The 14,029-nt window shown below is 43.5% G+C and overlaps 1 pseudogene; it reads right to left on the bottom strand.

Annotated features, from left to right (window-relative positions):
* Positions 1-9,574: 9,574 nt before the first annotated feature.
* On the bottom strand, positions 9,575-13,510 carry LOC128314577 (putative annexin A2-like protein; annotated as a pseudogene).
* Between the last annotated feature and the right edge of the window lie 519 nt (positions 13,511-14,029).

Genomic DNA, 14,029 nt, shown 5'->3' with positions numbered 1-14,029 from the left:
GCATCTGAATTGAGATGTGCTGTAAATATAAAAGGTACATTGACTTGAAGACTGAGTCGAGAAAAATATAAAATATTTCATTAAGATACTTTATATTGACTACATGTTGAAATGATAATATTTTGGATATAGGGAGCTACATAAATATGCTAATTAAAATTAATTTCACCTATTTCTTTTTACTTTTGAACACGGCTGCTAGAAAATTTTAAATCCCATATGTTTTCTACAGTATATTTCTATTGAATAGCATTGGGATAGAAAGTCTGAATGATATAATCAATAAAGTCAATTTAATAGATTAATATTGTATTCTCTTTTTCTACAAACATAACACTTTTCTAGGACTTATAGGTCACTTTGAAAATGATTCTATATTGTTCAACAAAGAAAATTTCAATAAATTCCCCAAAGCACAAATTATTCAGAGCACTCTCTAATTTAATAACACAACTATAATCAACAAAAAGACTCAGCCCTATGAAAATAACAGAAAAAAAAATGTTTTCATTGCAAAGTAGAAGTAAACAGTCTTAGATTTTTATTTATTATTATTATTATTTTTTATTTTTGAGAGAGAGAGAGAAAGACAGAGCACGAGTGGGAAAGGGGTAGAGAGGGAGACACAGGATCTGAAGCAGGCTCCAGGCTCTGAGCTATCAGCACAGAGCCTGACGCAGGGCTCGAACTCACGGAGTGTGAGATCATGACCTGAGCCAAAGTTGGCGCTCAAGCGACTGAGCCACCCAGGTGCCCCAACAGTCTTAGCTTTTTAAAAAACAATAAAATAATGTTTTGCTAATATAATAAAGAAAAAATATGAAAAAAACACAAATATCCAGTATTAGATACATAAAAAAACAGCCCACATTTACTGAATATTTCCATGTTCTAGCTATTATGCTAAGCACCTTACCTGCCCTCCTTCACCTCCCTGTTTCCTTGTGAGGTACAAAGTTCTATTATCTCTATTTTTCATTTTCTCCATGTCAGGAGCCAACAACTTATCTAAGGAAGCTCCTCATAGGGAAAATGGAGATTTGAACCCAGGTCCACTGGACCTTAGGTCCTGCCATTTTAAATTTCTCCATTTGTACTGAGTAGTGGAGAAAATTACAGATACAAAAATTTTTAAATTCTGTGTGCAACTCAGCAACACATTTGAAAATCCTTACAAAAAGTATGATTCTCCAGTAAAATGTAAATTACCAAACTTGAATCAAGAAATGGATAATAATTTTTTTATTTTTTTTAAGAAATGGATAATAATCTAAACAATCCAATAACATGAAGGAAAAGTTGATTGCCTTCACAAAAATGCTGGGCTGTGATTACAAGAGAAAACTCTTCTAAAAAAAGACTTTCAAGGAATAGATAATTCTCATGATAAAGAGCTTATTCTAGGACAAGGGACCGGCCACTATGCATATGTGTCACAATTCAGTTTATAAGGCTTACAGAAACAAAGTTTAAAAAAAAAAAGTATAGATGCCTTTTACTTATGTCTATTAAAACAAAAATTTTAAACAAAAATTCCAGTAAATAAGCCCAGTAGTAAATGAAGTATCGAGTGATGTTACATCAGAAATATAAGGAAGGTTTTATATGAAAAATCTACTCATAAAATTCACATCACTGTCTTCTTGAAAGATACTGTTGAAAACTTTGATAAATTTCAATGTCCATTTCTGATTTATTTTCAAATAGTGAACTTTGATTTTAAAAAATATGCTTTCTTGGGAATGCAAGCTGGTGCAGCCACTCTGGAAAGCAGTATGGAGGTTCCTCAAAAAACTAAAAATAGAACTACCCTACAACCCAGCAATTGCACTACTAGCCATTTATCCAAGGGATGCAGGTGTGCTGTTTCCAAGGGACACATGCACCCCCATGTTTATAGCAGCACTATCAACAATAGCCAAAGTATGGAAAGAGCCCAAATGTCCCTCGATGGATGAATGGATAAAGATGATGTGGTATATATATTCAGTGGAGTATTACTCGGCAATCAAAAAGAATGAAATCTGGCCATTTGCAACTGTGTGGATGGAACTGGAGGGTATTATGCTAAGTGAAAGTGGTCAGTCAGAGAAAGACAAAAATCATATGACTTCACTCATATGAGGACTTGAAGAGACAAAACAGATGAACATAAGGGAAGGGAAACAAAAATAATACAAAAACAGGGCGGGGGGCAAAACAGAGGAGACTCATAAATATGGAGAACAAACTGAGGGTTACTGGAGGGGTTGTGGGAGGGGGGATGGGCTAAATGGGTAAGGGGCACTAAAGAATCTACTCCTGAAATCATTATTGCACTATATGCTAACTAATTTGGATGTAAGTTAAAAAGAAAAGAAAAAGAAAACCTAAAATGGTCAGAAAATTAAAAAAAAAAATAAATTAAAACAATATGCTTTCTTTTTCATGGTAAAAACTCTGTCTCAACACCCAACATCTGACTGGTATAAACGAGAGTCGACATCATACTTAAAAGTGACACAGTAAAGGCACTCCCATTAAAATCAGGAGAAAGACAGATTCAAGTTACCGCCACAATTATTTACCATTATTCCAGAAGTTTTAGCCATTCCTAAATAATGCAAGAGGAAAAAATTCCCATTTACAATAGTACCAACGTTCTTAGCTATCCAGGAATAAACCTAGGAAGAAATGTGAAAAGAGAAGGAATCAAAATTAATGTTTATTTATTTTTGAGAGAGAGAGAGAGAGAGAGGTAGAGAGAGAGCGCACCTGAGCAGGGGAGGGACAGAGAGATTGGGAGGCACAGAATCCAAAGCAGGCTCCAGGCTCTGAGCTGTCAGCACAGAGCCCAACGCAGGCTGGAACCCATGCACTGCGAGATCATGACCTGACCTGGAGTTGGTCACCTAATCGGCTGAGCCACCCAGGTGCCCCAGGAATCAAAATTATATATACCGTATAATCTTTACTAAATTTTAGTAGAGACAGTGAGCAACTTTTTAAATAGTTTCTTAAACTTTCGATTTAGCATCAGCTAAATTTTACAATCAGGAAAAGGTAAATAACAACAAAGATAAAAAGTTCCTAGAGAGAGAGAGAGCACGGGCCTGAGAAGGAACTGTGGGAAGTTTGTGGTGTCGGGAGGGGAATGTTGGGAAAGGAATGACTTGAAACCAAGGTGCACACCCTCCTCTTTCAAGGACTTCTTAGGAAATCCTACTTCCTGGAATATGTCTCTGTTCATCCAGAGATGAATGTGACTGTCTCTCAGTATATTGCAGATCAAATTCCTCAGTGAGTCAGGCTGAAACCTGCTGGCAATTAGACGGCTATAAAAGCAGAGGACAGCATGCAGCGTGATAACATTTTCCCAACTGGGTGAAGTCCTCAGTCCCAGAAAGCATGACGATGGGCTTCTGGGCCCTAAGCCTTCTCATGGCCCAGCTTTTCTCAGTGAGACCTGGTCCCAGCCCAGGGCAAGAATGAGTCTCTTCTGGCCAACTTTATTTTTTACTTCTGGTTTCCTAGTGTCAATTTGGAGACAGGGAAAAAGAGATTGTGTGTGTGTGTGTGTGTGTGTGTGTGTGTGTGTGTGCGTGTTTGCGTGTGAGTGTATACAAAAAGTCACTACATTTTCCAGACATTTCCTTTAAAATTCACCCTCTTTTGGGGGGAGGAGCCAAGATGGCGGAACAGCATGGAAGGTTATTTTGGGTCTCACTTCCATGAAATAAAATTCACCCTCTGTCTAGGGTAACAGGAACTCTCGCTCACTCCCGTTAACTTCTTCTTCTTTCTTTTTTTTTAATGTTTATTTATTTTCAGAGAGAGAAAGAAAGAGTGCAAGTGGGGGAGGGGCAAAGAGAGAGAGGGAGAAAGAGAATCCCAAGCAGGCTCTGCACTCTCAGTGCACAGCCCGATGCAGGGCTTGGACTCACGAACTATGAGATCGTGCCCTGAGCTGAAATCAAGAGTAGGACGCTTCACTGACTGAGCCACCTAGGCGCCCCGGTCCTGTTAACTTCTGAGGGTCTCTTGGAGCGCTTGCACCTTCTGCTCGTGATGGTTCGTCCTTGTCTTTCCCTGAACTGCACCTTCTGTCTCCTATCCAAAGCTCCTGGTCAGCGCATCGCTGCTTACTTATTTGGTGCCACCTTACCCTCTCATTTATGTCTCCAAAGCACCAAGACCAGCTGTTTAAGGTCCCAGGCTTTCCTGAAAATGTGAAAATGCCATTGGGTGGACAGTGAAAGAAGAAAAACTTTAATCTCAAGTCCGTCCCTGAACCACATGGGATCACCTGGAGGGCCTTCTGGTCCGGCTTTCTCCTTGGCTTACCCCCCTGGGGCTCAGCCAGCTCCTTCCTCGCAGATCTCAGTCTCCATTCATTTCTCCTTCCCCCTAAACCCAGGGACCTCCAACTCCCTCTGCCCCCGGTGTCCATAGAGGAAGCCCCCAATCAATGAACACCTTAGCAAGCCAAGGCGGGCACGCTCGACCTTCGCTGGGCAGAATGGTGCAGCTCTTTTTTCAACATTGCAGTGTCCAGGCTAGGCCTTGGCATAAACATAATGTTCTTCTCCACAGAAAGCGGTCCCCTGCAGTCACCTATTTCTTGGATGACTTCTGTGGGTTGCTTACTGCAGGAACGTTTTCAACTCTGCAGGACCAGTCCAAAGAATAGCGTCAGACCCCATCCCCGTGATGACAATTCAGTGGGGTGAAGTCCTGGAGTCTGCATGTTTAGAAAATCCCCCAAGTAACTCTGATGCAGATGATCCTCAAATCATATTTATAAGACCTCTGCCGGGGGGGCCTGGGTGGCTCAGTCAGTTAAGAGTCCGACTCTTGATTTTGGCTCAGGTCGTGATCTCACAGTCTGCGTTCAAGCCCCGCGTCGGGCTCTGTGCTGACAGTGCAGAGCTTGCTTGGGATTCTCTCCCTCCCTCCCTCTCTCTCTCTCTCTCTGCCTCTTCCCTGCTTGTACTCTCTCTCTCTCAAAATAAATAAGTAAACTTAAAAAAAAAGTTTATAAGATCTCTGCCCCCAGCAAAGTGCAAAAATAAACACAACCTGCCAGACCTTCTCATCTTCCTTCCTTCACTCCCTCCCTTCCCTCCTCTCCTCTTCCTCCTCCTCCTTCCGTTGTCTACACACACCAATGTTAGTCATTTCTGGGTGGAAAGAAATATATATGCATAAGAAAATTATATGCAATTATATATGCTATATATTTATTTCTATTATGTATTTATAATTATATAGTCACATATACGAATTTGTTAACATGATAAAATACGTGTATATTTATCCTTCCACCTAATTTTTGACCTTAAATTTACATTGTTTGGTCACAAGTAAGAAAATGCAATAAACGAAAGGAAACCTCAAATGACCCCCAGGAAGTGTGTCAACTGGGAAACTGAATTTGCCCCAGGAGTGTCCCCTTGCTTAAGCACAAGGCTTCGTCTCTTAATATCTTATCTAAGTCCCAAGTGACTCTCAGTGCTGACTGAGGACAGGAGGTTCTTATGACTCTGGTCTGCTGAGCTCTGAGCTTGAAAAGGGGGAAAAGTGCTCAAGGCGAGAGGTCACCTGCCTCGGATGTGCAGGGTAGGACCTAGATCATTTTTTTCCTCTTTCCCTCTCCACCTCCCACCTTCTTGCCGCGCTGGGCCTCTGGGGCCTCTGTGGCATCCTGGTGAGTGTGGTCCCTCTCCGATGCTCCAGCTTGAAGGCGTGACTCTGATCATGGTGCCCTCACCTGGGAAGCAGGAAAGGGGGCTAATAAACCTTTCTTCACAGGAACGTTGGGAGAAGTGAATGAAAATGCTGTATCTTGCAAACCACATGCCAGTCGTTCAGGCGGTCATTTCTTCCTTGCACAGAACCTTAGGAAATTCTGCTGCTTCGGGAGGCGCCTTGGGCACCCGATGCGCGGACGACAGACTGTGTTCCTACTTCCAAGAAGCTTCAACCATCCAGAGAGGGAGACGAAGTCAGCGCGGAAGCTTTGCTAGGGCAGGAGCCAGTCCAGACTGAGAGCTAACCCTGTCCCCTCCTTCAGGGCTCTGTGACCAGAGGCAAGTTATTTAACCTTGGTGACCCACGGCCTTCTATCTCAGAAATGGGAAGATGCCATTTTCACAGGGTTGTTGTAAGGATTAAATGAGATTTCCCCAAACCTCAGGTATTGGCATCTCCCCTTTAAAATGTTTGCTTCATCTCCCCGCAACGTGGGCAATCAGTTCATTCACATCGCCACCCACTTTCGCTTCCTCCTAAGTGGCAATATCTGTGAAATCTCGGGTTTGGTGTGTGAGTCCTATTTTTTGGTTTCCTAATGGACACTAAAGCAAATGCACATGACCAACAGGCACATGAAAAGATGCTCTACGTCGCTCCTCATCAGGGAAATACAAACCAAAACCACACTCAGATATCACCTCATGCCAGTCAGAGTGGCCAAAATGAACAAATCAGGAGACTACAGATGCTGGTGAGGATGTGGAGAAAGGGGAACCCTCTTGCACTGCTGGTGGGAATGCAAACTGGTGCAGCCGCTCTGGAAAGCAGTGTGGAGGTTCCTCAAAAAATTAAAAATAGACCTACCCTAGGACCCAGCAGTAGCACTGCTAGGAATTGACCCAAGGGATACAGGAGTGCTGATGCATAGGGGCACTAGTACCCCAATGTTTATAGCAGCACTCTCAACAATAGCCAAATTGTGGAAAGAGCCTACATGTCCATCAACTGATGAATGGATAAAGAAATTGTGGTTTATATACACAAGGGAATACTACGTGGCAATGAGAAAGAATGAAATATGGCCGTTTGTAGCAACATGGATGGAACTGGAGAGTGTGATGCTAAGTGAAATAAGCCATACAGAGAAAGACAGATACCATATGTTTTCACTGTTATGTGGATCCTGAGAAATTTAACAGAAGACCATGGGGGAGGGGAAGGAAAAAAAAAGTTAGAGAGGGAGGGACCCAAAGCATAAGAGACTCCTAAAAACTGAGAACAAACTGAGGGTTGATGGGGGGTGGGAGGGCGGGGAGGGTGGGTGATGGGTATCGAGGAGGGCACCTGTTGGGATGAGCACTGGGTGTTGTATGGAAACCAATTGGACAATAAATTTCACATTAAAAAAAAAAAAGTAAAAACAAAAAAAGCAAATGCACAGCTGTTAACATTTTTAAAGTTCCTGTGGGTCAGAAACATTTCCTGTGCCCCCAGGGATACAAATACTACACTTAGGACAATATTGAGCTTCATAATTAAAGCCCCTAGCACGTTGCTTGGTGCGCAGTAAGGCTTAAACGCACACAATTCTGTGGATCCTGAGGAGGTGAGAGGACCCCGTGTCTTGGAGGTGGGGCGTGGGGGAGAGAACAGGGTGATATCTGAAATAGCACTAAAGGCTGAGCCCTCCGCCACAGGACACGGACAGCAAGAGAGGGCTTGAGGAAAGGGGGAGGGGGAAAGGGAGGTGCTTTCCAGGAAAAGGGAACAAAGGCCAGGATCAGAATGGGACCTTAGAACTTCAAGGAATTGCGGCTGGCCTGCTGTAAAAGATGAGCCTGGAGAGATAGATAAGGCAGCTCAGATAAAGATATAGGAGGACGTGCATGCTCTCTGAGGAGTTTGGACTCGATCCTCATGGCTATAAGGAAACTTGCTGAGAAATCATGCGTTCCCATTTCCAGCCCAAGAAGATCTCCGAGAATGTGCAGGGTGGCTCAGCGCAGGGGCCTCCACAGGCTGGGTGCACCAAGGTTGCCTGATAAATCTGCAGAAATACCTCTCACCCTCCCATGCCTTCATTCACTCATGGGTGCTTTCAAACAATGCAGCCCATATGGCAGCTATTTATTAGTTTATTTCGGCAGAAATGAGCACTTTGTTTCCGCTATCAGCTTCTACTGTCCTGAAAAGCTATGGCTGTCAGTGGTCCTTCACTTACCTGGTGGTGAAAGCCAGGAAACCGGGAGCTGTCTGCAATTAACCCTTTCTCCATGCACCCTCCACAACCAGGGGCGACAGGCCTGTCAGTGTCCCTTTTCCAATACTGATCAAATCTCGTCCCTTCTCGGCTCCCTCTGTCCTTGCAGTTCAAACTGTTTGCATCTCTGGCCTCAGGGCTCTGGAGTGAGCGTCGCACGGGTTTCCCCACTGGTCACACCTGGATTCTTAAATGTAGGTAATCTACAGGGTCCCAAGCAAATCCTTTACTCTTACTAAGTCCTTATTTCCTCCTCCGGAGATAACGCATTCAGACATCTGCCTCAAGGGGTTGTAGCCGAGATTACGTGAGATACTGAGTGAAGCATTTTGCTGTACTGCACGGCGCATGGTAGAAATTCAATAAGGGTTTGGTATTATTATTACAACCCTCTCTCCACCTCCCTTCTGTAATCTACGACTGCCTAAGATACCCAAACTCTATAAATGAATAAATGGGCCTGGTATTAGTCATCGGCCTCTTGGATAGAGTCCGTGGGAGTCTGTCCTCTGAGTGCAGAGATCTGTCATCAACGCTGAGTCGACACAGGCTGGCTAACACACAGCCTTTCAGGATTAAAATGTGGATCTGTACTTTTCCCACCCCCAGCTCAAGCTTCCAGCAAGGGAGCTTCTTGGTTAGCCTTTCACTTTTGCTCTTTCACTTCTTGGTTAGCCCTGGCCCTAAACTACTAAAATATGTGCTGATGAGCTGTGGTCATTCTCCATGTCCTGAGCAGCTATAGATGGCCGATTACACAGGCAACCGTGGATCCACTGAGTGGGATACTGGGGTTTGGGAGGGTGGCAGAGGGCAGGGATAAGGCATTATCCTACCAGGGTGTGATTGGGGCAGACACCTCTGACATGAAACCCTCACATCCAGCATGAGTAGAAGCTTCTCTTACAGTGCTGGATGATGGAGTGGGTATGGAGTGGGAGTGGGGTGGAGGAAGAGGGCAGAGAGAGGTCTCAGATTTCCCATGCATCTTTCCTGGCCAGTATTTTAGAACTCCTTTCAAATCAGCGGGTTAATGTAGCACAGCGAGGCCACATCAGGCTGGTCCCAGACTGGTGCTTGGGATTAATGTATCATGAAAGAAATCAAGAATGTGGCCAGAGACCAATTAGAAAGTCAGTGGTGGTGGGGATAATAGTCGGCAGGGATTTCACACCCCAAGGACTTTCTATCTGCCCTGAGGCTCTTCTTCTCCCTCCCCCCACCAACTGACCAACAACTTTTACCTCTCACCCTTGTCCCTCTCAAGAGCTTGGCCCAGAGAGTGACTTTGCAGAAGGAAAGCTACGCAGTAGACTAGGAGCTTATGAGCTTGGGGGAAATGCTAGACTGGGTTTGAATTCTGGATTTACCACTGATCATCTATGAGGTATTGGTCAAGTCACTTAACCTCTTTGAGTCTCAGTTTCCCCAGCTGCAACGTGGGGACCCTGTCGACGTATCCAGAAGATGCGAGGATAAATGTGTTAGTGTTTGCAAAGCACCTGATGGTAGATTCCACTGATACTTGTTACACTCAAGTTAATTCTGTCTCACTTTTTTTTTTTTCAAATGAGCCACAGCTTATTTATTTATTTTTTGTTTATAAAGCAAATATTCAGTTTACTCATCTGGGTATGAATAAGAGGCAAAGTGTTTCACATCACAGATTTCACTTCCAACTCCTTGGAATGTTCATTTCTTTGGCTAAAAGGAGAGACTAGACACGAGAGGCAGGCAATGTTTGGCAACTGAAATAAGGATGGGAGGGGACAATGCTAACGTCATCCTCTCAGGGATGGGCATAAGGGGACTGTTAGTCACAAGCTATTTTCTAGAACTGTTAGCTGGAAACAAAGTCGCACCCCTCCTGGGGCTCAGTCATCCCTACCACACAGGGACAGCAGCACTTTCTGGTAGTTGCCTTTTGTGTCTTGCTGGTTGCAGTAGTACAGGGACTTGCCATACTTCTTGAAACAGGACCTGGTTTTCAACACCGTCCACTTCACTTCGAGAGACCATGATTCCAGTCAGGACTCTCTCGCGAGTTCCCTTGCCCTTCATGGAGTCGTACAGTCGGTCAGCAAAATAGAGGGGCTTGTTCTGAATACGCTGGACCAGATTCAGGAAAGCAGTTTCCAGGTTTCTCCTTTGACCTCCTTCTTGAGGCTCTCCAACGTGTCATAAGGCTGTAGCTCCTGTACCTGTCAAATACTTTCTGGAGAGGACACACTCTGCTCCATCATGACACTGATCCACTTGGGCACATCAGTTCCTTTCCTCTTCACTCCAGCATCATAGCGATCCTGGGCATCTTGGTCAATCAGTTCATAGTCGATGACAGAGCCATCCTCTGCTCTTCATCCTTTTGCAGGGCAACCATCAGCTTGCGGAAGTCACCAGATGTGTCAGAAATGATGTCCTTCTCCAGATCAGTCTTGTAGGTTTCCTTGTAGACTTTGCTAATTTTTGGAAGCTCTTGGTTGGTCCTTGAGCAGATGATCTCAATAAAGGAGGCCTCCTCAGTCCCCAGCCCCTACGTGGAGGCTTTCAAGTCAGAAGCATCATACTGAGCAGGTGTTTTCAATAGGCCTCAAATCATGGTCTCCAGGTGGCCAGACAAGGCTGACTTCAGTGCAAATGCAAGTTCCTTTTTGGTCCTTCTCTGGTAGGTGAAGGTAGTATCCTATCTCTGTTAACTGCTGCAGCTGGTCAAAATGTTGACAATGGTGATCTCATCCATACCTTTGGTCTTGACGGCCATTTCAATGTTCGGAGCATCACAGCATCAAAATTGGTGTTTACTTTGACCACCCTGTATGCACTTGGGAGCGTGGAATGATCACTGTCAAAGCTGAGCTTGCAGCGAATTTCATGAACAGCATTTTGAAAGAAGCTGGGTCGGGCATCAAGACCTGTGAGTGTCTTCAGCTGTGGAGTCCATAGTTTATTTTTTGTCATCTTAATAGGAATGAGGGAGAAAGTGGCTTGTGTTAGGACTTTTTGAGGAAGCTTTCTAGTGGGTTCTTGGGCAAGAATTAATAATAATGGTGATGGAAAACATACATGGAGCATTCACTGTGTGCATGGACCTGTTCTAAGTTCTTTGCATGGACTACCTCATCTACTTACCCACCAGTCCCTGTGAGTTAGAGACTACTGTCATCCTTACCTTACAAACAAGAAGAGGTGCCCACCTCCTCTAGAGAGTGTGCTCTTTATTCCTGCTGGATTGTTCCTTTGTCCATTAAAGAATGGCTTTGGTCTTCTCGTGATTTTTTAAAAATAATTCATTCAGGTGAAATTCCCATCACATAAAATTAACCATTTTAAAGTGAACAATTCAGTGGCATTTAATACCTGCCTCGATCTAGTTCCGGAACATTCCCACAACTTTGGGGAATATGTGACTTTTTGTTGCTGACTTTTTTCACTTAGTATCATGTTTTCAAGGTTCATCCACATTGTGATATGTACCACTACCTTCTTATGACTGAATAACCCTCCACTGTATGTACATACCACAAATTGCTTACCCTTTCCTCCACCAATGGAGATTTGGGCTGTTTCTACCTCTTGGTTATTGTAAGCGAATGCTTGACTGAAATAAGACCTCCTTCTGATTTGTGATAGTCAATGAATGTGAAATTGTAAATAAAACCACTAAGGAAGGACTCCATATTTATAATGTATATGCCACACCAGATCTCCTGTGGAATTTAGAAGGAAATAGGATTCATGTTTCCTAAGTATTTTCTGTATGCTAGTGCACTCATGCGCACAACCTTTGCCTTCTCATTTAATCCTTGCGATAGCCTATGAAGTAGCTATTCTGATGCCCATTTTACAAATGTGAAAACTGAGGCAAAAAGAAATTAGGTCTCTTGCTCAAGGCAGATCTCTAAGAAATGTAAAAGCCAGGATTTTAGCCCAGATCATCCGGCTTCAAAGTCCACACACTCTCTTTTAAAGAGTGGAAACAGGGGCGCCTGGGTGGCGCAGTCGGTTAAGCGTCTGACTTCAGCCAGGTCACGATCTCGCGGTCCGTGAGTTCGAGCCCCGTGTCAGGCTCTGGGCTGATGGCTGTGTCTCCCTCTCTCTCTGCCCCTCCCCCGTTCATGCTCTGTCTCTCTCTGTCCCAAAATAAATAAAAAACGTTAAAAAAAAAAAAAGGGTGGAAACAAAGTTTAATTCAATTGCAATGAAAAATAAAAACAAGTTAAAAATGACTCAATTAATATAAGCTGGAGCTTCGTTTGCCTCCGTATGTTTTAGCCACTGGAACTGAAATATCACATGGGCCTTTAGTAAACTATAGCAGAACTCTATTTTATAGAATTTCAGCGCTTGTTGGAGAGTCACTTGACTCCTTTATCTAAAATCAAGGTCAAGGGGCGCCTGGGTGGCTCAGTCGGTTGGGTGTCCGACTTCGGCTCAGGTCATGATCTCGCACTCCGTGAGTTTGAGCCCCGCGTCGGGCTCTGTGCTGACAACTGGGAGCCTGGAGCCTGTTTCAGATTCTGTGTCTCCCTCTCTCTCTGACCCTCCCCCATTCATGCTCTGTCTCAAAAATAAATAAACGTTAAAAAAATTTTAAAAAATAAAATAAAATAAAATAAAATCAAGGTCAAAAGGCAGTTTTATCTTCCTTCTAACCCTGACCAGATCCCCAAGAGATTTTCAGAGCTGTTTCTAACCTTGAGCTGACAGTTCTCACTCCAAGTTCTAGAAGTTCTAGATTCTACCAAGTTTTAGGTTCTGAACCTCTAGAGTTCAGAGGGTACCATGAGTGCTTCTGATGTTAATTCTTCAGGGCAAGAACCACAGGGGGAAGAGTGGTTACCAAGGGTCCCAGTACAGCAGGCCAGCAGTGAGAAGCCAGCTGCTGAGCTCTCCAGTGGAGCTTTACCCCCGGAGGCTAGAGTTGCTGTGACTCCTGCTGGAAATCCAAACATCTTAAGCAGAGTGGTCATGCCAGCCCCAACCTGAGATGCCGAACAGAGACAGATGTAGACAGCAAGTTTTAAACTGTATACACTCAATGATCTAACAATTCTACTTCTGTGACTTTTCCCCAAGTAAATTAGTATGGAAACTACAGATTTGACTACAAGGCTTTTTTTCTCAGAATTTTTGTAATAACCAAAAATCAGAGATAACCTAAATATCCCATATGGCAGCATTGGATAAGCCAAATACAATATATCCATGTAATGTAATACAATTCAGCTATTAAAAATATGGTAAAGAAAAATAATGCCTTGTTAAGTGAAAACAAGAATTAAGTCAAAAACGTTTACAAAGCGGTACTGACTGCTAATCTAGCTGTCATCGATCTACCTCCAAAGCCTCGAAGTATAAGCCCTATTAACAATGGGAGTCCTCAGCTAAGGAAATTATGGAGATTTTTGTACTTTCTCATATTCTCCAGATTTTTTTTTGTAGTTTACATGTTACTTTTGTAATTGGTCCAAAAAATATATATTTAAACAAAAATTAAAATAGAGCCAGAATCTCAGAGCTTTGTTTGGAGAAAAACATAAGATCTCATTACTCTAATAGAATTTGCTTTCCAGAGGATGAGACTTGTGATTTTAAAAATATATTTAGTCTAGGGGCGCCTGGGTAGCTCAGTCGGTTAAGCCTCCAACTTCAGCTAGGGTCACGATCTCACGGTCCGTGAGTTCGAGCCCCGCGTCGGGCTCTGGGCTGATGGCTCAGAGCCTGGAGCCTGCTTCCGATTCTGTGTCTCCCTCTCTCTCTGCCCCTCCCCGTTCATGCTCTGTCTCTCTCTGTCTCAAAAATAAATAAACGTTAAAAAAAATTAAAAAATATATATTTAGTCTCTCTCACTGATCAGTCTAGATAGCTGAGGGCAGATGGTATTCTGGCTGTGACACTCCTTTTCTGAGGACTGCTACCTGCTATGGAATCAGGCTCTTGTGGTTGGTATGTCCCCTAAGTAGCTAAAGAGCAGGTATCAGCCATCTCAGTGAGTGTAGGAAGGATCTAGTGCCTTGCACAGAATTCCCATTTATT

The sequence above is a fragment of the Acinonyx jubatus genome, chromosome B1 (genome assembly GCF_027475565.1).
Source record: "Acinonyx jubatus isolate Ajub_Pintada_27869175 chromosome B1, VMU_Ajub_asm_v1.0, whole genome shotgun sequence".
NCBI lineage: Eukaryota > Metazoa > Chordata > Mammalia > Carnivora > Felidae > Acinonyx > Acinonyx jubatus.
Note: the sequence above shows the minus strand (reverse complement) of the source record. Positions and strands in the feature narration are given on the sequence as shown.